Raw genomic sequence first — 25,714 nt, 5'->3', positions numbered from 1 at the left:
GGGAGGGAGGTTTAGGGGGAGGGCAGGAGATATCAAGGAAAATAGGGAAATGGTCAGAATTGCCAATTTCCTCCACCCATTGCTTGAAGATAGGAGCCTTTGAGATTAAACCTTCAGAGAGGAGGAACCGGTCCAATCTTTTTGCAATTCGATCCTCCCCAATCCTTCTATTCCTCCAGGTAGGTTTTAGTTTAGAGGGGGATGGGTCTATGAGATTGTTATCCAAGAGAAGGCTGTGGAAGAAGTCCGACAGGGGGTCTTCCCTTGCTGGAGGGCCCCATGCTTCTGCGCACCCTATTGAAAAATTTAAATCACCTCCCACAATCAGTAGGGGCGATTTCATCAAAGATTTGTTCAACAACTCGTTCCAGAATGACTCCCTTCCTTGACAGGGGCCATAAATATTAACAATCAAAAAGGGAAAGGAAAAATCTGGGGAAATGATCTCCATACCCATTACTTGTTTCGACCCCCATAGGTTCATGACCTTAATTCTTCCTTCTTTATAGCCTATCGCCAACCCCCCGGAATGGCCTGATGAGTCGATTGCTGTGAATTTCCAACCTGGGAGAATGGAGTTTAACATATTTTCCACTTCCAACCCTTTTCCCAGAGTTTCTTGAAGGAAAATAATGTCGGATTTGGAGGAGAGGAGCCAATCTCTAAGGGCCAGTTTTTTAGGTTTGCTGGCCAAACCTCTGCAATTCCATGAAGACAGGATCATTTGTTTACTGAGACGGGGTTCTGCACTGCTCTAAGTACCCCAGGAATTGAATATTGTTTCCTGTCAGCTACATCCATCTTCGCTTTTAACTTAGCCTTTGATAGATCCGAGATTCTGCCCCTTTTGTTTTTAGGTAAGCTATGGGAGACCATAACCCCTAAACCACCTACAGAAACGGACGACCCGGACTTCCCAGCCATTGACCTGAGATTATAGGGACAAGGAGTCTGGGGAACCGAATGACCAAGAGGAGGCCACTTATCATCACTATTTAAATCTAAGGAAGGCATGGCATCCGGAAGGGGGTCGATGACAGGGGATCCCGCAAGAAGATCAGTGATATTATTTAAACCATGATTAGGAGAAGAATGAATAGGAGAGGAAATTTGATGGTTATCAGATAAATGCCCTGGAAAAAGATAAGTGGAGGGAGGAGGATTATCCTTCTCAGGTACTGAAGCTTCGGGCTGATCACCGCTTGGATCTCTTGCAGTCTCCTCCTTAGAATCCTCCATTCGTGCTTCTGGATCCTTGACCGCTTCATGGGACTGGGAATCCACCGGTGCTTCTGCGTTCTGTCCCCCCTCCGTCTCCATGACATCCGCTGGATCCTTGACCGCTTCATGGTGCTGGGAATCCACCGATGCTTCTGCGTTCTGTCCCCCCTTCGATTCCAAGACTTCCGCGTTCTGATCTGCCATGCCTTTTTCCTCTTGAGAGGCGAGTCCATGCCTGAAACCTGGTTGACTTGGTATGGGGGTCCTCCGGCTACGCCTTCTTCTTCTGGCCTGTGTGCAATCCTTGACAAAGTGACCATATTCATGGCATTGATAGCATCGAAAGGGAAGATGCTCGTAGTCCAATAACTGTTCGAACACGAAATCTTTGTATTGGAGATTGATTTTTTGCGCAAGACCGTTGCTGGGATTAAGACTCACCAGAATGTGTGCCATTGCTCTATCTTTGGTCTGCAAGAATGACATATCTGCCTCCAAGAAAGTTCCCAATCTGTTACCAATGGATTTGAAAACTGCTTCGGTCCAAAGGAACGACGGAAGTCCCGGGGCCCTTACCCAAACCGGGAAAACATCGGATTTTTCTTTGAAAGCATCAAACAATGGACTCCACTTTTTCAACAGGACTGGTAAGTTATCGATACTCCAATTCCTGCCGAGCACCCACTCCGCTGCCTCCTTGTCCTCGAACTTGAGCATAAACCAGCCCTTAGCTAGAGCTAAGGCTTCAAACCCCAGGGGTCTGTCATGGACAAAACGATGTTCTCCCCATGACTGCAAAAAGCCTGACGAAAACTTCTTACCTCTTACCCTGCCTACCAGCGAGCATTCTGCCATTACTATGGTTTCATCAATAGATACCTCCATTCCGAGGATCAGGTTGCCCTCCAACTCCTGGGATCCAATCGGCCTTTGATTTTTCCTTTTTCCCCCTTTTTTCCAGGATCCCTCCGCTGAATCCCTAGCTTCCTCAACAGAACCAGTCCTTTCTGGATCCTCCAAAGGCGGGACCGATTGTTTCACTTCCTCCGGAAAAGACTGATAGAGCCCAGCGTTTTTAGGTATAGGAGTATCTGTTTTGAGTCTCCCAGCCAGCAGTACCTTGTTGCCTTCCGGCTCTCCCTCATGGCTGCCAACCTGACCGTTGCGCCCTCCTACTTCGATTCCGTTTGAAAGAGAATGGTTTTTCGCCAGAGAGGCCCCTGCTTTGCCCTTTGACCTGGGTGAATGACCCGCTGTGAACACTCTATCAGTTGCTTCTTCACTGGCTGGCTGCTCTTGGAGAGCTTGTCTGCAAGCCTGGATGGCCAAACTGTCCTGGACCTTACCAGTTTGCTGTGACAAGACCTTATTTCCTTGCGAAACCGGGATTGACTTGGAGTATTCGAACCCCCCAAAATAACGCTCCACATTTTGTATTGTCGGTTCCTTCCCCCAAATAGAGAGAATGTCTTCCACCTCTGGGTCCAAATCGACCAGTTCGTTGGGGTTTACCATTGTTACGGGAGCCTTCCAAGATAAACACCTGAAACAGTGCTAAAAGCCAGCACAAACTTTGTCCTTACTCTGGTAAAAACTAGAAAGGCGGGGTCAGCCTTTACGATTGCTGATGGAGGGATTACACCTGTTGGAGGGATCTCACTGTGAAAAACTCTTTCGAAACCCCTCCAGCTGCCAGTCAAAGACGATGAGCCCTTCCTGCTCCTGCTGCTACACACTGACAGCAATGACTCGCTCCCTACCCGTGCCCTGTGCGAGGATCCGCCCGTGATCCTAGCTGCCGATCCCTGGCCATCGCTCCCGCCTGCAGATTCGATTCAAATTTTTTCTCCCATGGAGAAGATATTAAATAAACCATGGGTGGATATCATATACATTAGATTTAATGCTAATAACCTTCTCCAAAGTTATACAATATTAATTAATAATATAACAATTATATTTAGATAATGAACCATTTTTAGTGAAATTGTTCTCATTTTCTTATTAAAATTATAAATAAACAAATTGCATTGTAAATAACACCTTAATTAAAATTATTTTTATTTTTTAAGTTGACATTTTTATTTATTTGGAAAATATTTGTTTTTTATTTAGAAATCAACTTTATGCTGAGCACATATGGAATCACACATTTTGCTCATATCTTTTATTGGAATAGTAAAAAAGAACCAAACTTTGTGAGAGCTAGCAAGATCTTCCACACAGATGTATGAATCCTTAACCAAGGGACAAAACAAGTGTGTTGTGTATAGAACCAAACGATAAAACCGGGTCTTACATATCCACTGAACTATATTTTTGGTTAGTGGTTTTGCAATTATACATAAAATCCCTCATTTGGAGAGTCTCATAACAATACATGGAGAAAATGTGCATCAAATTCCATCTTTCCAACCACTGAGTACATTACCACAGTATATTATACATGTCTTCATCAAAGCTATGACAATGCTCATTACTGATATGCTTCTAACCCAAAAACTTTGAACCCCCAAAGAAGCCATTTATCTAAACATTTCCTGGACTATTTCTCAAACCTTGTATATAGGGGTATCCTCCTTTTGCAATGAACTTACCTTTAACTTTTTAAATGCATTCATGTTTTCCCACACAACATGATTAACTTGATTGTTTAATATCTCTTCATCCACTTCTCCCAAAGCCTGTTTTTCTGCATATCACTAGTTACATACACAATTTGAATATGTTTAATGGTATAAGAAAGGACTCTACACTTGATAAAAAAAACAAGTCTTAACATAACCATCAATCTCAACTACATTGTTGCATGATGGAGGAACAAATATTGGTAATATGCTACTACAATATACCTAAGGAAACAAAAACACCTTTTTTCCACCAATTTGCAATGAGAACATTGTATGGTATGCTGTAATCTTGAAGAGAGATGCAAGTGCTTCCAATAGTGTTGGATAGATCCTCCATAGTATGATCCATTTCAAAAACCAGGTCCCTCACAGGATAGTGGATAAGTTGTAAGATATTAACCGCACCTTTCTCACACTTCCATGGTACTCTCTTTGTGGGTGATATTTCGATGGGGAAAGGAATGTTAAGGAAATAAGCCTGCCACATTGATTCATCATGCCAATTTGTACAATATTAAGATATCACAATTGTAATCATATCTCTACAGTTCAAAATTAGTTATCGAATCGAAAAAAATAAAAACGAATGTATTTTTTAACATATTCTTATTTATGTTCAAAAGTTGCACCAAAACAATTTCAATGAGTAAAGAGTCACATGTTGCAACTAAAATAGTGGACTTAAGTGGAAGTGTAGATGGTTTATAGTTGCAAAAGCTTTGAGTTTTTTGTACCCAAGTTGAAAAAATTGGGTTCCATCCTTGATAGCCAAATGCAACGCTAACAACAAGTTATCATGGTCAATGCATTGGGGCAAGCATTCCAATACTCTAGGCACAATTACCACATGCCCCTATTCAATTGGATTCACCTGCAGTATAAGAAAGAATAACATGAGAAGTGCATCAAAGTGCACTCAAAACCCTCAAACACTGCATCAAAAGGTGCTTCCATCCTCGCTATTTATGCTTACATTTATGGAAATCAGATTTGGACTATCAAAGATAGGGAATTTTTCCAAGTGATGGACTTTGTCTTTTTTTATTTCATAAAAATAGAAAAGAACCTCTTCCTCACCTACTTTGGTGAAGTTGAATTTACTGGGGTCAAAGCCCTGCAAGACCTTCTCCACTTGAAATTCAGTAGGATGGTTCTTAACATGGCGCCCTTGATTCAACTAGGCTATGAAACCATATTTTATGGGGATGATCTGCAATTTAATACCCCCACACAGTTTGTGGATACAATCCATGTCAAAACATGTCCTTAAAAACATCACCCAAAAAGGCATACCCAAATTAATGTATGTTGAATAAGAAATTTCAAGAATTTGCATCACATTTTGCACTTTGAAATTTTATATGTTCCTACAATTTTCCATACTTTCAATGCTTTTATTGGATGTAATATTTTTAGTATGTATTAGGTTCCATATAAAAAAATTCCAACAATTCTTAGTAACTCTCACAACAGCTAAACTGTTTATTTACATACAAATGAACATAAAAGGTGAGAAAGTGAGTGTATTGATTTAAATCCTACAAAGGGGTAGGATACTTTAAAAAAAAAAGAGAAAATAAGTGTATCAATCTCACTTCGTAAAAACTAATAGAATTCCACATGAGACTGACATTCATGCCAACAATGGAGAAATTGGCACAGATCATCAATTTCGTAAGCTTAGAGAAAGATAAATGGGAAGGCTGGATATATTCCATACAACGAAGAATAATTATCATCAGTGTGGTCATTCCAAAAAAGTAAGCGTGTCAATGTAGTAGTTACATAGAAATAAAACAAGAACTCCACTTCCTATATCGGAGAATTCACCCATCTAACTCATATTCTTCCGATTCCCCCAAATTATGAACAATGTTGTGACCTAGAATAGAAATAAATGCAAATCACTCAAAATCCTCTCTCTCTCACAGAAATGTATATGTATTAGAATTTTGCATCAAATAAAAGGTTTCGAGCTTAATGATTTGTAAACAACACAAGTAAAAAATCAAAAGAAGTCATCTAACCAGAGAATAAATATCAATAAACTTTGAAATTACAAATGCTTCAATATGATAAAATTAAATAACAAGAGATCCTCTACATTGAGATGAGGTGTTTGTCTTACATATAAATTATTTGATAGTCAATGATGAGCTTACTATAGATTCTCAATAACCTCTATCACTGCTTTAGTGATTTGTAAACCACTTTCCAGATGAGATTTTTGAGCTTTCTGAGTTCTACGTTTTCAACCTTTCCAAATGTAATGAGAGTTTAAAATATTTTGCAAAAGTATAATTAATACTTTTAGTATAAGCAATATATAAACCCAATTTTATGTAGTTATGATAGTATTTATTAATAGGGAATTTTCCTAGCTACATGGACAATGCCCCTCTTGTCCTTTGTAAAACACTTTATTTCAACATGATAGAAAGTATCTTGACCTTGTATTAAAGACTATTATGGAGACTTATTTAATTTCTTCAAGAGAAAAATATAGATATATGGAAAAATACATATTAGAATTGAGGATTCACCAACATTTGCTAATTTTTAAAAGTAGACCTTGAAAATTTCTAGCACTAACTAGAAATTATGATATTTTTATTTCTATTTTAGTGCATTCCTTGTATCATAAGATTAGTACATACATTTGATACACCCCTCGTACAACATAATATCATATTTTTTTTATTAGTAAAAATTGATATTTATATTAATATATCAAAAACCGTAATTCAATGTTAAAGTACAAGAAGGAAGGAACTCATTTATAGCTAAAAAAAATGTCCCTAGGTTAGATTGAGCTTAGAATCACAATCTCTTGTAGCTCTCATGATGAGTAGGTTTTTGAATTGTAATGAGAAGAAAATATCAATGGGTTAATTGGTTTATACAGTATGAAATTAGTATGTTTTTGAATTGTAATGAGAAGAAAATATCAATGGGTTAATTAGTTTATACACTTACAAATTACTAAGCAGGCAATCTTGATAGCTATTTAGTTAGATAAATTTTCTTTCAATTTTGAAAGATCATAGATCTAGAGCAAAAGTGATGACTTGAAATGGTTTACCTTTTCAAGTCTAAAAATAGAATATCTATACACATAAAATCCTTCTTAGGGAGTGCATGATGTTGAGATTGCAACAAGATGATGGAGCTTAGTGAAAAGAGTCGCCTTCACTAAGTGGGCCCGCAGGCTATTTTTGGCGCAAGTCTATTTTTAGACTATGTCTATTTTTAGACATATGGATCATGTCTATGTTTATGGATGATTGATCAAGTTGGGAAAAATAGATGGACTTCTATTTTTGATGAAAGTGTGAGTGATCACAGTGTGAGTGATCAAGTCTATTTTTAGACTGGCTGTCAAAAATAGAAAAGTCAAATATTATTATCTCACAATAATATTTGGACTATAAACTTAATCTTATTCTCTTGGAGCACTTCAGTTTGAGCTACGGAAGTGGCACATGCAGCTCTCAGAAGGAAATTCGTTTTTCTTATGAGTCAGTTGAGTTGTTGCATGCATGACTTCAGTTAGAACTCAAGTGAGTTGAGTTTAGTGGACTGGAGGTACAGTTGATGGAGTTGTGTTCAGTTTAACTTAGTTAAACTGGTTGTAGTTAGTCTAACTGCAGATAGACTAATGATGAGTTGTTAAACTAATTATTAACTCATAATACAACTAAAGAATACATCAGTTAACTCAGTTGCATGTCAGTGCATGTTCAGTTCAACAGGGACAGGTGGTAGAGAATCAGATTGCTATCAGTTGTGACTATAGTTGTGCACCAGATCTTGCACAATCAAAGGATTGAGTATGCCAATGAGTTTGCTCACGTATTTGGCCCACATTTTAGCCTTTGCTCACGTCCACAAAGAGTGAGTGACTATTTTGCAGGTGAAAATCGAGTTTGGGAAGCCATTCTCATCAGTTCTTGAGCAGGTATTGAGCAGTGGAGGCAGGCAAGCAGTGGAAGAGATTTGGAGATCAGATCTGAGCTGTATTGTGTGTAACAGAGGTGGAGATACTTGTGAGAAGTATTATGCTGTGTAATGTTACATGACTCAATCATTAATATATAGATAGTGTGGGGTTTTTAGCGAGATGCTTTCCCCGGGATACATACTGTGTTAATGTGTGAATGCTCTTGATGTTTTATTGTTATTGATGCTGCTATATTCTTGATCAACGTAGAGGAGCTTATGTATTGTGTATGTTTTCCGCATTAGTACATGATCAGGATAATCTCCATTGAATATGTGTTAAATTATTCAAAATTTCTACACATGATCATGTCTTAGACTAAATAAATGGGTAAAAATAATATAAAGTCTTGTCCTTCAACCCCAAGGCTATATTATTATAGTTCCATATATATGTTTGAATTTCAATGCACTTGTTTTGTTTCCCTTTATTTTATTTTATTTACAAACTTATAATATTTATGTCCTATCTTCTTACTATGGATAGAAAAAGGTTGGTATTAAAAATATCAAAAAAAAAAATACATTTATAGGATATTTAGTAAAGTGTCAATTAGGGTTATCCAGGGTGATTGGGAGGAAGGAATGGAATCCTCCCCACAGAGATTCAATTCCCACAAGTGGCAGTATTGACAATATAGGCATACAATAATGTCCCTATGAAAAAATAAAAATAAAAAAAAGATATTCAATAAATAGGAAATTTTAAAATTGGAAAGATATATTAAGAGATGTTTTTCAATATACAATGAAACTAAGGTGTCATTTAATATACTATGAATGATGTTCTATATCATAAGTTCACTAAGTGAAACCTTTTGTCCATGTCATCATCACCACCAACTTAAAAGTAACAAATATATTACATGAATACAACAATTATTAAAAAAATATCCAACCACCTAAATATTTTGCAAGACAAATTGAATAAGGAAGATACTCTCATATTAAAAATGACTTAAAAAAATTGTTTCTATTTAAAAAATTATACAGTGCTAATAACCAAATCTGGAAGTCGCTGGAGTTTTTTTTTTTTTTTTCCTATAAAATGAGAATTAATACAAATTATTTTTCATAATTTAACAATGTCTTACTTTTATAATAAATAAATTTAAGTTTTTTTTTACAACTAACACTAATTTGTTTTTATAATTTCAATGGTTTAAAAATATTATTTTCAAAATTAACTGACTGAATTAACATTTTTTTAATTAACTTAAAAAGAAATATAAATTAGTTTTATAATTTAAATAACTTAAAAATATATTTAAATTAGTTTTATAATTTAAATAACTTAAAAAAATATAAATTAGTTTCATAATCTAAATTAGAAATATTAATTAACAAAATTGAGGTCTTGGATAATTAATTTAAATAAAATACATTAATCTTTTTAATGGGCTAAATAAAAATGTAAAATGAAATTGTGTTCCTATCCATACACGTGGAAACAAGAAATGTACCCTTATTATGACAATTTTAATGTACATCAAAAGAAAATTTAAAATCCCCTTAACATGATCAACATACATGCATGGTATATGAATCTTCTCTATAATTTACATAGTTATTTATATGAGTATTCTCTATAATATGTAGGTTATTGATATTGGAAATGCATATCAGTAAACTCTCGAATTAGAACTGCTTCAATATGATAAAATTAAATAGCGAGAGATCCCCTACATGGAGGTGTTTGTCTTTCATATAAATTCTTTGATAGTAATTGATGAGCTTGCTACAGATTCTCAATAAACTATATCACTTCTTTATTGGTTTGTTAACTACTTTCCTCATGATACTTTTGAGCTTTTTGAGTTCTATGTTTTCAAGCTTTTCAAATGTATGAGTATTTAAAATGCTTTGTAAAAATCTAGTTAATACTTTTACGTATAAGAAATATATCAACCCAATTTTATGTAGTTATGACAGTATTTATTAGGGGGATTTGCCAGACTGCATGGATAAGGCCCATCTTGTCTTTTGTAAAACACTTTACTTCAATATGATAGAAAATACCTTGACCTAGTATTAAAGACTATTATGGAGTCTTATTAAATTTTTTTGAGAAAGATGTAGATATATGGAAAAATTACATATTGAAATTGAGGATATTTCAACAACATTTTCCAAGTTTTAAAAATAGACCTTGAAAATTTCTAACACTAACTAGAAATTATTATATTTTTATTTCTATTATAGTACATTCCTGGTATCCTAAGATTAGTATATACATTTGATACACACCTCATACAACATAATATCATTTTTTGTTTATTAATAAAAATTGATATTTATATTAATATATCAAAAACCATAATACAATGTTATTTGAAAGATCATAGATCTAAAGAAAAAGTAATGACTTGATATGGTTCATCTTTTCAAGTCTACAAATAGGATATCCATATACATAAAATTCTTCTTACGAAGCACATGACCATGTCTTAGACTAATTAATTTCATAATCTAAATTAAAAATGTGAATTAATAAAATTGAGGTTTTGGATAATTAATTTAAATAAAAGACATTAACCTCTTTAACTCCCTAAATAAAAAATGTAAAATGAAATTGTGTTCCTATCAATACATGTGGAAATAAGAAATGTACCCTTATTATGGCAATTTTAAAATGTATGAAAAGAAAACTTAAAATCTCCTTAACATGATCAACATATATGCTTATATGAATCTTCTCTATAATTTACATAGTTATTTATATAAATCTTCTCTATAATATGTGGGTTATTGAGATTTGAAATATAATTAGTATGTTGTTGAGATTTGGAATATAATTATTGGTTGGTTGAGTTGTTTTAATTGTAACATATATTTAATAAACTATTAAATAAATATTTTGAATAATGATATTAGTATAGAAGAAACAATTTAAATTTAAATCGTAAAAATAAATACTTTATATTAATACATTTAATATTATATAAATTAAATGAAGATAATATATAATTAGATATAAAAAAAATATGTACTACCTAAATCCAACAATTCCAACATATGTAAATTCAATACACTATTACAAATACATAAATATATACTATGTCATCATCACCAGCAACTTAAAGCAACAAAGTTGTTACATGAATACAACAATCATTAAAAATAATATTCAACCACTTAAATATTTTGCAAAACAATTTGAATAAGGAAAATACTTTTATATTAAAAATGGCTTTAAAAATTGGTTTCTATATAGAAAAATTATACAATGTTAATTTCCCTCTATAAAATGAGAATTAATACATTTTGTTTTTATTTATTTATTTATTTATTTATTTTTTGTGTAAGCTTGGCAGAACTAGATCTTCTTAATGTCCAATTAATCACCTCAATCGAGGCAAGTTGACTTCACATCAAGGAGTTTATTTTTGAAAATTTAACAATGTATTACTTTTTTAATATTTTTTTTTTTAATTAACACTAATATATTTTTGTAGGTTTTAACCCCGTACAAAAATTACCTGCATACGAATTCTAAAAATAGAAAATAAACAACAACAATATCATAACACATAAAACAAATATACACAGAGATTTTCCCTTGGATCCCAAAAACGGGACTACTAGATTGATTTTTCATTATGTTCCTTTCAATGTTACAATACATATATATACATGCTGAAGCATCCAATACCATGGACTGAAAACCATTGCGCCCAAAACCATGTACAAAACCATGGGTCCCAAAAAAAATACCTGGGGCGCTACCTCGTACCCCGTACAAAGGGTCAGCTAACGAAGGGGGCGCATCGGTGCAACGAAGGGGGCGCTCCACTAGTCGTGGAAAGAATATAACACAACCCAATAGTTTTTCTAATTTAAATTATTGACGTTTTTATAATTAAATTAAAAATATATATTAATCAGTTTCATAAAATGACAAATGTTAATGAATAAAATTGATGTTTTGAATAATTAATTTAAATAAAACACATTAACAAAATGGTCTAAATAAAAAAAATGTAAAAGGGAACTGTGTTCCTATCAACACATGTGGAAACAAGCAATGTAACTTTATTATGCCAATTTTAAAATGCATGACATGAAAATTTAAAATCTCTTTAACATCATCAACATAGATGCTTATAAAAATTTACATAGTTATTTATATGAATCTTCCCTATAATATATGGGTTATTGATATTTGAAATATAACTGGTGGGTTGTTGAGATTTGGAATATAGTTACAGGTTGGTTGAATTGTTTTAATGGTAACATATATTTGATAAACTATTAACTAAATATTTTGAATAGAGATATTAGTACAGAGGAAACACTTTAAAATTTAAATTATGAAAATAAATACTTTGTAATAGTAAATTCAATATTATATAAATTAAATTAAAATAATATGTAATTAAATATAAACAAAAATGTATACTACTTAAATCTAACATACGTAAAATTCAATACACTATTACAAATACAAAAATGTACTGATACATAATAATAATAATAATTATTATTATTATTATTATTATTTTTATTATTATTTTGAAGTTATAATCCTCACAAAATAAAGGCGCTCCACAAATGATAGCAATCCTATGATATCCTCACCTATTAGACTGCAATATGCGCCCTGTATTTATCTTATTTTAAAGCTCCAATGTCATCTATCTGGGCTCTCATTTTCTCCAGGTCAGTGCTGAAGGGCCCGCTGGAGATCCAAGTATACAAAAGGGTTTCACAAACAAGAAGAAAATATTTTTTGTTTGTTCCTCAACATTTTCAAAATGTCAGATTGAGCTTTGGATATCGTTAGGTGGCTGGCTTGCGTGTTCAGAGTAAAAAATATTCCTACTTTATCTCGCTCGTTGTTTTTAATTTTTAAAGATCACATTGAGTTTTGATGTCACTATGTGATCAGAATTAGCTTTAGATATCATTACATGACTTCCTTTGTTCAAAATTTTAATTTTTAAAGATCAGATTGATCTTTGGATGTTAGTTCGTGATCAGAACTAGCTTTGGATGTCATTAGGTGACCTCCTTTGTTCAAAATTCAAAGCATATTTTGCTCGGTTTCCTTATTTATTTTTCCTTTTTAAATTAACTTTAGATTGAAGTTTAGATTTTATTTTATTTTTCTTGATAGTATGGCTTCAAGATTAATGTTTGTGTGGAAAACAAGTAAAATCAAAATGGAATCATCAAACCAGAGAATAAATATCAATAAACTTTGAAATAAAAAATGTTTCAATCTAATAAAATTAAATAGTAGGATATTTACAGGACAAGATACTAACCAAAAGTGAATCCATATAGAGCCATGAGAACTTTGTTAACCATAATAATCCAAACAGATGTGCTGAAATTAAACATCCACGTTGCCATATCAAGGGTCACCTTCTTTTCTGCGTTGCTTGCAGGTGCCATGACTAACCAACCTCTAAAATTTCACTTAGATCCAATCATTTCCAACCCACTTATTTATGCTTTAAGAACCTTGAATCTCCATTCGTCCAAGATGGAAAATAATAGACCACATTCAACTGACTTCTTTAAAAAAATAGTATAAGTATGTTGTTTTCAGCCACAAAAAGACAACAGATTTGAATTTCAAGAAACAAATTTTCTTAAAAAAAAAAAAAAATTCTTGTGCCTCCGATAGGATTATTGTTCAATGAATACATCCAACAATACATTAAAAATACCAGCAAAATGTCTATAAAGACTTGACTTTCTAAAAGAAAACTTCTGCTTCAAGAACTTCAACTCTCCGTTCATCCAATAGATAACGATAACGAAAACGAAAACTAAAGTTTTAATAAACCAAATGCCTACATCTGAAAAGTTTTAATAAACCATATGCCTACATCATAGGCCTACATCTGTAGACCATTCCTTCCAACTACCTTGGATTAGGATGATCGAATGGTTGAACATCCTCCAATCCTCTAACATATTAATCCAAAGGCCCAAAGTGTTGACAAGTGGGCTCGACGGAATTTTTTCTCAAAGGGAAACACCTTGCAACGTAAATATTTATTAAAATCCAATTGATAAATTTTCTTATGTTTAATCAATTTATTATTTAAATTATATTTATAATAAAGTTATTATTTAAATTATAACATTGAAATTTTAAATCATAGAAAAATCTAGTTTTTAAGTTACTAAATTATAAATATAAGAATGTTACAATTTCAATTGCAAGTGGCATAGAATCCATTTTTAAATCTATACACCAAAATCTTAGAAATGTAGTGAGAAATTAATTCACACCATGGTACATTACCTATTCAAATGTAATTAGTAATTAAATTTGGTTTTTTTAAACTATCAAATAAGTTTTCATATCACTATTGGTATTTACATAATTTGAAAATTTCCTACCTTAAGCCTTGATTGATCGAACCTTAAAGCTCGATCAGGCTTCTAACATGGGTTATATAGGAGCTCGATCGAGGGTTTGTTTAAACACTTGATCGAGATATTTTTAGGTGCCTCTACAGCTCAATCGAGCATTTAATAGTTGATCGATCAAGAATCCTTTTTTCACCAAAACACGCCCTCGTTTCTCCAAAAAGCGTATCCCAACTCCAATGCTTTGATCCATGAGGGATATATACATAGCCTGTTACCTTGTTTGGCTTCCTGAAAAAAACAATTTCAACATACATGTACACAAAATGGAAAGAGAAACAATTGTCTCTACATCTTAAGTCTCATGAGAACATAACTAGAAAGAGACATTTGTCTCCATAGTTTCGATTTCTTCTCCATTTGCAAAATCAACTACCCATTGAACCAATGGGTAGGACAAGAGTGTATTTATACAGGGTATCAACTTTGGAATTGATTTCACAAACGATATGATAGAAATTGATGTGATTAAAAGACGTACTTACAAACCTAATGTTTGAAAAAAGTGTTTCAAGTCCTAGGATGTTCACTTTAGCCTTCATACTTTCCTAGTCAATAACAAATTTTGAGTCATTAGGGGAATTTTGAGGTCTAAAATGGGCCTCCTAAGGAAATTATAAAATAATAGTGGAAATAATAAAATAAGATTAGATTACACCATCAAATTTTAGAGGGAAAAATAAAAAACTATTTTTTCAACTTGTATTTTCAACTTATCTCCCTATGGGTTTACTCAGATTTCTAACAAAAACACTCATTGGATGCAGAATTTGATTCCTCATTGAAGGAGTGCCCATGTTGCATACTTTTGATGAACCTTTCTACATGAAAAATGAGAAATACATGAAAAACATTATTGCAATCACGCTTTTTCATGTATTTCTCATTTTTTTGTAGTAGGATCCATCGAAAATATGCAACATGGGTACACCTTGGATGAGGAATCAAATTTTGCATCCAATGAGTACTCCTTCTCAAAATTTGAGTAAAACCTTATGGAGATAAGTTGAAAATATGAGTTGAAAAAGTAGTTTTATTATTTTATTATTTTTTAAAATTTTTTACTTTTTTACTCCGAAAATGGTGAATCATCCCACATGGTTTACATCATCATCTTGAATCCTTGAAGAATTCTTCGGCGAAAATCACATGGAGAAATTTTTGTCGACACGTTTCGAACCAACTAGTGTGGTTCATCGTCAAGACAAGTTGAATGAGCAGATCTCGCTATGCACTTTAAATAGATAGGGCAGAATCTCAACTGACTCAGATTTCTCGATAAGGTATCAGCTAAAAAGACAACAGCTAGATTTGACCTGATAACGACTAGTTTGACAATGATAAGGGGTATTATATTAATTTATATTATTTATTTATTTTATTTATATAAAAGAAATTTCAGTTATTAATATAGAATAAATTAATATAATAAGTAAATCATAAAATAAATTAATTACAAATCAATTAATTTTAAATATATTAATAAACTTAAATTAATTTAAATTTTTTTAGAAATGTATACTAGAATAGGTAAAATTAGTAAATCATTAAATAATAATAATGAATAAATAAATAATTTCAAATATATTAATTAACAAGAATAAGAATAAAATTAATCCTGAACTGTTAAATAAAAATATTAGTTAGTTATAATGGCTAGTTTGACCATGATAAGGGGTATATATATATATATATATATATATATATATATATATATAGATAATAAATTAATATAATATACTAAGTAAAACATAAAATAAATTAATTTCAAATATATTAATATATTAATAAAGTAAAATTAATAATAATAATAAATAATTTCAAATATATTAATTAATAAAATTAATTTTATCAATTAATATATTTGAAATTATTTATTATTATTATTATTATTATTATTATTATTAATTTTACTTTATTAATATATTAATATATTTGAAATTAATTTATTTTATGTTTTACTTAGTATATATATATATATATATATATATATATATATATATATATATATATATATATATATACCCCTTATCATGGTCAAACTAGCCATTATAACTAACTAATATTTTTATTTAACAGTTCAAGATTAATTTTATTCTTATTCTTGTTAATTAATATATTTGAAATTATTTATTTATTCATTATTATTATTTAATGATTTACTAATTTTACCTATTCTAGTATACATTTCTAACAATTTTTAAATTAATTTAGGTTTATTAATATATTTAAAATTAATTGATTTTATGATTTACTTATTATATTAATTTATTCTATATTAATAACTGAAATTTCTTTTATATAAATAAAATAAATAAATAATATAAATTAATATAATACCCCTTATCATGGTCAAACTAGTCGTTATCAGGTCAAATCTAGCTGTTGTCTTTTGAGCTGTTACCTTATCGAGAAATCTGAGTCAGTTGAGATTCTGCCCTATCTATTTAAAGTGCATAGCCAAATCTGCTCATTCAACTTGTCCTGACGATGAACCACACTGGTTGGTTCAAAACGTGTCGACAAAAAACTCTCCATGTGATTTTCGCCGAAGAATTCTTCAAAAATTTGATATGGATCACAGAAGTCTCAATTCAATCTTCAATCCTGTTGGTTATTATAAAGTTTATTTTGGTTGAACATTTTTCTTAGAAGGCCCATTTTAGACCTCAAAATTTCCCTAATGCACCCATAACTTGTAGTCTAGACATGCCTTTTTTTCAGAGTTAGCTCCAGAAGAAACCATAATGTTGCAAACTTAAAATTGCTATTCGAACATATACCAAGAGAGTGACGAAAACGAATACATTGGGAGTGGCTAAAGTATAAAACTATCCCAATGTTGCACCGAGGGGGTTAGCCTTGGCTAGTCCCATTAAAATAACCCTAAGTAGATTCATAATAAATTTCAGGTATGATTGGCACACTAGATTTCTTGGGCCTAGATCTCACTTATATGCATGTGCAAATGCAACAACATTTCTTGCACACCTTTTTAGTGTGATATCCTTGTCTTGGAAAACACTAAGATCCTAAGCATGCTAAACTCTAGCAACCAAAAGTCACAAGAGAGCTTTGAAGGATGTAACCTATTTCTCCTACCACTTGAACCTTGAAACTTCTCTAAGGGAAAAGCACCCCCATCTCGACTTTATATTAAAAATATATGATAAGAGAGAAACTACATGAGCCACATAATTTCACTGTAAAAAATATGTCTGGAATATTTATCATGGGATTTGTATAGGGGATATTGATTTGTCCCTTTCCATCCCCACTTTTGTGTCTTGTCCCAAGTAAGAAATTTATTGGAAAGGTTTATCCAAGCTATCAACCTTACTTTTAGAGAAACATATATAACTCGTAACACCTTCCACCACCAACATTTATGTTCAAAGAAATGATCTTCACACCAAGACTTATATCCCAATTTTTTTGTGAAAGAATTGGTACAAACAATCTTGAACCAAGGTATCGAATTAAGCATCAAGTCGTGTAGGGAGATAGAGTTCTCTAAGTGTAGGTCCATGTATTTATCCCATGCCAAAACATAAGGTCTCAACAATCCAAAATCTTTATTAGACTTCTATCTAAGATTCCATTAGAGTTGAGGCTCCTAGTCTTTAACGTTCGCTAAGTAGTCTATATTTGAATACTTGAGTTCATATAGCAAAGAAGTTGATTTCTTGTAATCATTGCCTACACCAAAACAAGGGTTGAGGCCTAAGCAGACCTACCGCTCATCACCCACACGCTTGGTGGCCCATTTTCCAACTAAGGGAAAATCTTGAAAGAAAGTTTTCAAAACAATTGATGCATTTAAATACTTATTTGGGACTTTAAACAAATCAACTAGTGACATTCCAAGGAGATATTTTTCTTTAAATGTCTTGTATCATAGAGAATTCTCCTTTATAAGAGGCCACAATTTTTTGCTAACTAGAGCTTGAGAAAAGATAGTTGAATCTTTCATGCCCCATCCTCCAAGCTCCTTTGAAGCTTCTAGCCTAAACCATTTTACAAGGAGGATACCTTGATGCTATTGGCACCTTACCAAAGAAACTGGAAGTTGGTCTTTCTGATCAAATTTAAGACACCTTTTGATACAACCACTATTGAATTCCAGTAAATGAAGATGCTTTCCAAAATTGATTTTAATAACACAAGCCTTCCTCCTGTAAAGAGAAACAATTTTACCAAAACACAAGGTGGGCTTCCGATTTTTAAAGCATCCACATCTAGCTTACATTATGATATTTATTTGGCTTAATTAGAATCCCAAATATTTGAAACCATCAGCCATATTTTTAATAGGAAATGGGAATAGTTCCTAAAATAGGGAGAGGGAAGCCTCCAAAAACTCATTGTAAATAATGCAATACTTGTTTACATTTATCTACATACCTATTTCCATGCAAAAATGGTCTAGGGAACCTTTGAGAAAAAAAAACACTTATGTCCCCCAATATGCAGGTTAGGATGTCATCAACAAATAAAAAGTGGGTAAATGCCACCCCTTCAAACAATTTTATCCCATGAATGTGTCCATAGGATCTAAGTTCACTAATCAACCTACTAAAGGCTTTCGTAATGTTTAAGAAAAGTAGTGGGGATAGTGGGTAGCCCTAGCAATTATCTTTTGAAGCTTGGAGCAACTATAATGTGGATCCATTGATTAAGACAACAAAAGAAGTCAAATATATATAACCCATAATCAAATTAACAACTTGGAGGGAAAACCCCATCTGTAAAAGTACCAGGTCAAGGAAAGTCCAATTGACCTTGTCGTAGGCCATAGATAGATCCAATTTAACAATAGTTGATCATGAATTTGGGGTTTTCATTGAATGAAAAACCTCTTAAGCAAAGGATACAATATCATGGATATTCTTGTTGTGGAGGACCCTGAACTATTCCTCAAAAATGAAAGAACTCAGAAAAAGATTTAATTGTTTGGCTAAGATTTTGGAAATAAGCTTATAATTAAGATTGCAACAAGTAGTGGGTCAAAAATAATAAAAAGGACCTTATCGTGTTTTTAGGATTAAACACAAGAAATAAGAGTTTAGGGAACCTAGAACTTTCCCAAAGGATTGTGATTCACGAACTGTGGTCAAGAGGTCATCCTTTCGAATCTCATAAAAACCTAGATAAAACTCCACAAGAAAACCATGTAGCCTAGGGCTCTAGTATTTTTTCATTTTCGAAAGTGTTGTTAGGACTTTCTATTTTGAGACTACTTTCATCAGAAACATATTAATCTAATCTAAAACCACCATGGCAAATTTTGAAACCACATGTAGTATTTTTTTAATGGGGAAACTCAAAGGTGGTTTGAAGAGGTCATGCAAATGGCTAACTGATGCAGCCCAGGCTGCCCAGGCCGCTCCTACCAGGATCCTTCGACCACCATGCATATAAAAGCTTATTTCCTGATGTTGAATCTCATGATTTATAAAAACCATGCTTGTCTATCACACAGTACTATAAAAAACATAATTGTTAACACACAGTGCTCTTCCTGAATTCTTTAAAGAAACATATAATTGACGGTCTTACGCGACATAATCAATATGTATATGCTACTATATACCCACGGCATCCTCTTTGCCATCAGCGATAAGTATAGGTTAGATTTTACCATAGACAAAGGCTCTGATATAATGGTTGATGACTATATATATCTCCGCCCTTCTCTATACGGTTCGGCCGATGCGGATACAACTTGGCGATCGCTCAAACAGTATTCTTCTCAACGGACCGGTACAATTGGATATAGCCTTCTAACATGTCGACAGTTCTGCTTTTCACCGGTCGGTTCAATTGGCTGCTTCCCACTTCCGATATGACGGCCTGTCGGGATATTTTGTCACAGTTTATATATGGTCGGCTTCCAAATTCGGAACTTTGTTACGCTGTGGCTCCGAGAGGCTTTGTAAGCCGAGCACATAGTTACCATTTCAAAAGGCCTCCCCACGCTAATACAGTCTCGGACCGATATGGTTGAAAACTTCAATTATAAAGTCTCGGTCTGCTACAGCCACTTAATGAAACTCGCAGTGGTTCTTGCTATAACCAGAATACACATATAAACTTCCAGGTATGAAATTCAAGAATAAACTGAGATGGAGATTCAAGAATTCTACGAGGGCAAGATTCGATTCAAGGCGGTATGTCTTCAGAAAAACACCTGCGTAACTGTAATATCCAAGGCAATGTATCATCACACGCAAGGCCGCGGATTCAATAATTAATACGCACAGCAACTGCGCGTTGAGAAACGAAAGGCTAATGCGTATTCAATAATTAACACATACAACAATTGCGCATTGAGAAAAATAGAACCATCAGCACCCATGTGATTTCAACATTATATAACATCGATTTCTGCCATCATGCACAGAACCATATCTCATAATTCATTACGGCAATCATGTTCATACAGAACTGAATTAACATACTCATATATACATAAAACAAGCATTCACAAAAGTTCTATTCATGGCCAGATAGGCAAATCGATGGCCCTTTTACAAACTGCCCGAAGGCTCCCAAGGAGAACCCTTGCTCACTCCTCACACTCACTCCTCACACACCCAATGCCTTTGAGGCTTCCTAATTTATTAAACTTAGCATGATCTAAAAATCCTAAAATCACTCAACTAAATCTCATGCAATGCATACATATGGCAAAAGCATCCCTTCAGCTTTATTCTGTCTTTTTCCCTTGTTCTAAAATAGAAAATCTTTCCTTATCACTTAATGGTCCATATCCATTCCTTTTGTGCCTAAAAGCTCTCCTAGTTTTATTTATTTTGAAAATATCTAAGTAACTTGGAATTTAGGAAACTAATTCCACAATTGCATGACCCCTATGTCTATTATTTACAATAATTTCCCTTTGGGCTGAATGCTCCCGCATCATACTCCCAAGGTAGAAAAATTTCATGATCTCCTGATCATGTGTTTAGCTCTATGTTTGCCTGGATCCCATATCTTGTACTGTAATTTTCCATTTGCCGCTGCTTCTGTCTGTTGTTCTTCTCCAGGTCTCCACACTTTATGCTGCTTTGCTCCATTAGCTGTACTCTTGTAATTTTCTGTTGTCTTCCTCTTGCTGCTTCTACTACTTCTCTTCTTTGCTGATGTCTTTTTCTGAGACACTTTCAACATGATTCTTCTGATTAATTCAATTTCCTTGTCCAATAAATCTTCAAGCTGCTGATTTCTTGCTTCTATGCTGGTCTCTGTTCTGACTGCCACCCGATCATCCACCCCCTCTTGCCTTCTGGAACAGAGAACTTCTTTTCCCTTCAATTGACTGTTGAGCTGAGTCAAATGTTTCTCAGCACCGGCGACCATACCTGCATTCACAGAACACATGTTAAAATTAAAATCACAAGGCATCAGTGCCTTACTTCCCTCTGCCAGCATCTCAGTATGCTGTTCCATCCCAATCAGCACATCAGTATGCTGATTCTCTCTGCCCAAAGAATTCTCTAAAGAACTCTCAAGACTATCAACCAGTCTTTCTCTCATACCATCTGTTTCCATGATGTCTTTCTCCTCTCGTTCACTATACTGAACTCTTTCATATGCTGCAATCTCCTTGTCATACTCTGGATTCTCCAACAAATATTCTAATAATGCAATTTCTCTGTAGCATTGCTGAAGCATATCGTCATCACCTGCATTCATACATAAACTTCCAGTTTTAACAGACTCAATTGTTGCTTCACTTATCCGTGCTACAGACTGATCCACTTCTTCTGCATCCATACGAGCTTCCTCTTGTACTGTAACAGTCGCACAAGGTTGCACATCCTCCTCAGTAAAACCTGTAATCACATCACAATTGTCAGCTACAAAAATACATGGTTTTACATTATCCATCTGATCTGGATTTGCCCAATAACTCAAGAAATCATCAATGATCTTCTCCTCTATCTTCATTTCCTCCTGTGATCTTGTTATCTCAGCATCGATCTGAACAGTCTTCAGATTCAACTCTTCTTGAACAAACTTCAAAATTTGCTCATCTTCATGTATTGTATCTGCAAACATACACAATTCATTAGTTTTAAAACCACAAGACTTTTCAGTCTTGACTGCTTCCTTCAACATTTTTCTTTTAATATATCTGCATGTGGGAATTTCAAACTCCAACTCTGGCGCAAGAACTCTAAGTCCCTTTTTCAACAAGGCAATCACAATTTGCCTCAACCTCCTCTGCAACTGTCGCCAAATCACTCTCTTTCCCTTCAGTGGAAAGATCCATTTTCCTTTCCGATTTTCCCGCTCTTGTAGCCATTTTTCTAGTACCTTCAATTGTACCTTTATCTCTGCAATCTCTCTTTTTCGAACCTCTGCAGTCATTTCATCTCTGTGGCATTTCTATGAACCTCTTCTTCCTCTAGAAAAACTCTCTCTGCCTCTGGCAGACTGCTTCCTCATAAGTTTTCTATTCACCATGAGTTGTACTAGCCAGATAAAATTCGAACCTGGACCTGTGGGTTATGGCCCACAAGCCTAAACGGAAGCGCTTAAACTGAAAATCTTTTAACTCATCGACGTGGACCTTTATAAATCGTGCCATCCATACATAATCATTGCAAACTTTCAAAATTAATCCAATCCTCCCAATATTGGAGGACCCCAAAAACCACGAAATTAATCCTCCAGCTCACGTTCAGTGGTCCGGGGATCCAAACTGCCAACATACACGCGAGACATGGCTTAAAAAGAGTTTAAATCACTGAATATACGCTATTCTTTAGACTAGTCCTTTGAAAATGCTCGCAGAACAGGAGCTAAAAAAACCCTGAAACTGCATTACTAGAATTCCAAATACCCGCACAGATTAGATGGAACTGAATTTACTCAAATCATTCATCGACGAGGAATATATATATAGAGGGAAAGACGGGATCAAGAGCGATTTCAGAGCCTTCATTCACGCAATTCTTGCACGAGCTCCATCTGAGCACGAGATTTAATTTATTTATAAAATACACAGGCATACACAACCACATAAACAAATAAAAAAATATTTTAGATCGCCATTGATCCACGGGTGATCGATAGTCGATCAGCAAACTTACGACGCAGAATTAACTTAACACACACCGGCATACACAACAATAGAACGTATTTTCATACATTAGACAGAACAATTACATACTAAGGCCTCTCAGCCTTAGAAATGAGCTCTCGCTCGACTACATCTTGCCACTCACAAATTACCTCACAAATAACATATCCATTACATGCCTATCGCATTACATTTATATAAGAAGTCTTGAGAAGGATTGATCCTATCCTCTCCTGCTTTCCTCCAACAAAAGATGCATGCATGCTTTAAATCTGCTTTAAGTCTGCTTTATCCTCTTTAAATCTATCTTTTCTGCTTTAAGGCAGACTTTCCTCTGTTCTCATCCTCTCATCCACGTTTGCTCCTGAGTGCTCCAGCATCAGACTCCCCAGGCACAAAAATTTATGACCTCCTGGTCATATGCTTCTGGTCTTTGTAATAACTTTAACTTGTGAGCTGCAATATACCTCTTCAACAGCAAGTCCTCCTTGCTGCATCTTACCTCACCAATCCTTTCCTCCGGATCTGGTCTTTTGGTAAACCCTCTAGGCTATTGCAATCTTCTCACCTTCTTCTGCAATCTTCTCACTTTCCTCTGCTGCTACCTACACAAAATATAAAGACCATACATACTTTATCAAGAACTGTACCTCCTTCCGCAGAATCTTTTTCTCGCTCTGATACCAACTGATGGGAATAGAATTTGGGGGTTGCCGAAAATCCCAATTCCCAGATAAAATTCGAACCTGGACTTGTGGGTTATGGCCCACAAGCCTAAACAGAAGCGCTTAAACTGAAAATCTTTTAACTCATCGACGTGAACCTTTATAAATCGTGCCATCCATACATAATCATTGCAAACTTTCAAAATTAATCCAATCCTCCCAACATTGGAGGACCCCAAAAACCACGAAATTAATCCTCCAGCTCACGTTCAGTGGTCCGGGGATCCAAACTGCCAACATACACACGAGACATGGCTTAAAAAGAGTTTAAATCACTGAATATATGTTGTTCTTCAGACTAGTCCTTTGAAAATGCTCGCAGAACGGTAGCTGAAAAAACCCTGAAACTGCATTACCAGAATTCCAAATACCCACACAGATTAGATGGAACTGAATTTACTCAAATCATTCATCGACGAGGAATATATATATAGAGGGAAAGACGGGATCAAGAGCGATTTCAGAGCCTTCATTCACGCAATTCTTGCACGAGCTCCATCTGAGCACGAGATTTAATTTATTTATAAAATACACAGGCATAGACAACCACATAAACAGATAAAAAAATATTTTAGATCGCCATCGATCCACGGGTGATCGATAGTCGATCAGCAAACTTACGACGCAGAATTAACTTAACACACACCGGCATACACAACAATAGAACATATTTTCATACATTAGACAGAACAATTACATACTAAGGCCTCTCAGCCTTAGAAGTGAGCTCTCGCTTGACTACATCTTGCCACTCACAAATAACATATCCATTACATGCCTATCACATTACATTTATATAAGAAGTCTTGAGAAGGATTGATCCTATCCTCTCCTGCTTTCCTCCAACAAAAGATGCATGCATGCTTTAAATCTGCTTTAAGTCTGCTTTATCCGCTTTAAATCTATCTTTTCTGCTTTAAGGCAGACTTTCCTCTGTTCTCATCCTCTCATCCACGTTTGCTGCTGAGTGCTCCAGCATCACTAACCCCCGCCACAACTTTATCTAAAAATGTATGGATGATGGATCCATTGGAATCATGGATGCCCTAGATGGTATTTACTAGTTTCCTTGAATTGTAATACTAATGAAAAATCTTAGTCTTATTGTCCCCCAAAGCAAGAAAGATGGCTTTGCTTTTTAATCTCCAACATTCTTCCTCCTCCAGCAATGGAGTATGTATTTATTCTTAAAGGGACTTAAGTAGGCTCAACTAGTCAAAGGATATAGAGTTGACATCCATATGGGAGTAGTGATATATCAACTTCTCCACTTGGATAAAATGTGCATATGGTTTCCTATAATGTTGATTGGCCCACACCCTAGATTCCTACTTGATAGTGGAGATTTTTTTTTAGAATTGTTCTATGTACAAAGAAGAGGAAGACTGATAGAGTGTACTCTAGTGGATCTTCACCATATCCTATTAATCTTCTTAGTTTAACTAGGATGGGTTAAAATGGAAGGGGATAAGATTTGACCCATCCCAGAGATCCATGCATAATGTGACCATCTATGGTCCTATAAGCCCCCGCAAACACAATGAAGATTTGAAAGATAAACCTAAATTCATCATGGATTGTAATGCTAAAAGTTCAAGCCTTTTTTATACCTCACCACCACTAGAGTGACAATTCGTCCAAGTCAAAGATAATATTATTGG

The 25,714-nt window shown here is 34.0% G+C and overlaps 1 pseudogene; it reads right to left on the bottom strand.

Annotated features, from left to right (window-relative positions):
• Positions 1-2,738: 2,738 nt before the first annotated feature.
• On the bottom strand, positions 2,739-5,103 carry LOC149219277 (GDP-L-galactose phosphorylase 1-like; annotated as a pseudogene).
• Between the last annotated feature and the right edge of the window lie 20,611 nt (positions 5,104-25,714).

The sequence above is a fragment of the Pinus tabuliformis genome, chromosome Q, assembly GCF_031772625.1.
Source record: "Pinus tabuliformis cultivar Carrire ecotype Pingquan chromosome Q, CPIR1, whole genome shotgun sequence".
Classification (NCBI taxonomy): domain Eukaryota; kingdom Viridiplantae; phylum Streptophyta; class Pinopsida; order Pinales; family Pinaceae; genus Pinus; species Pinus tabuliformis.
Note: the sequence above shows the minus strand (reverse complement) of the source record. Positions and strands in the feature narration are given on the sequence as shown.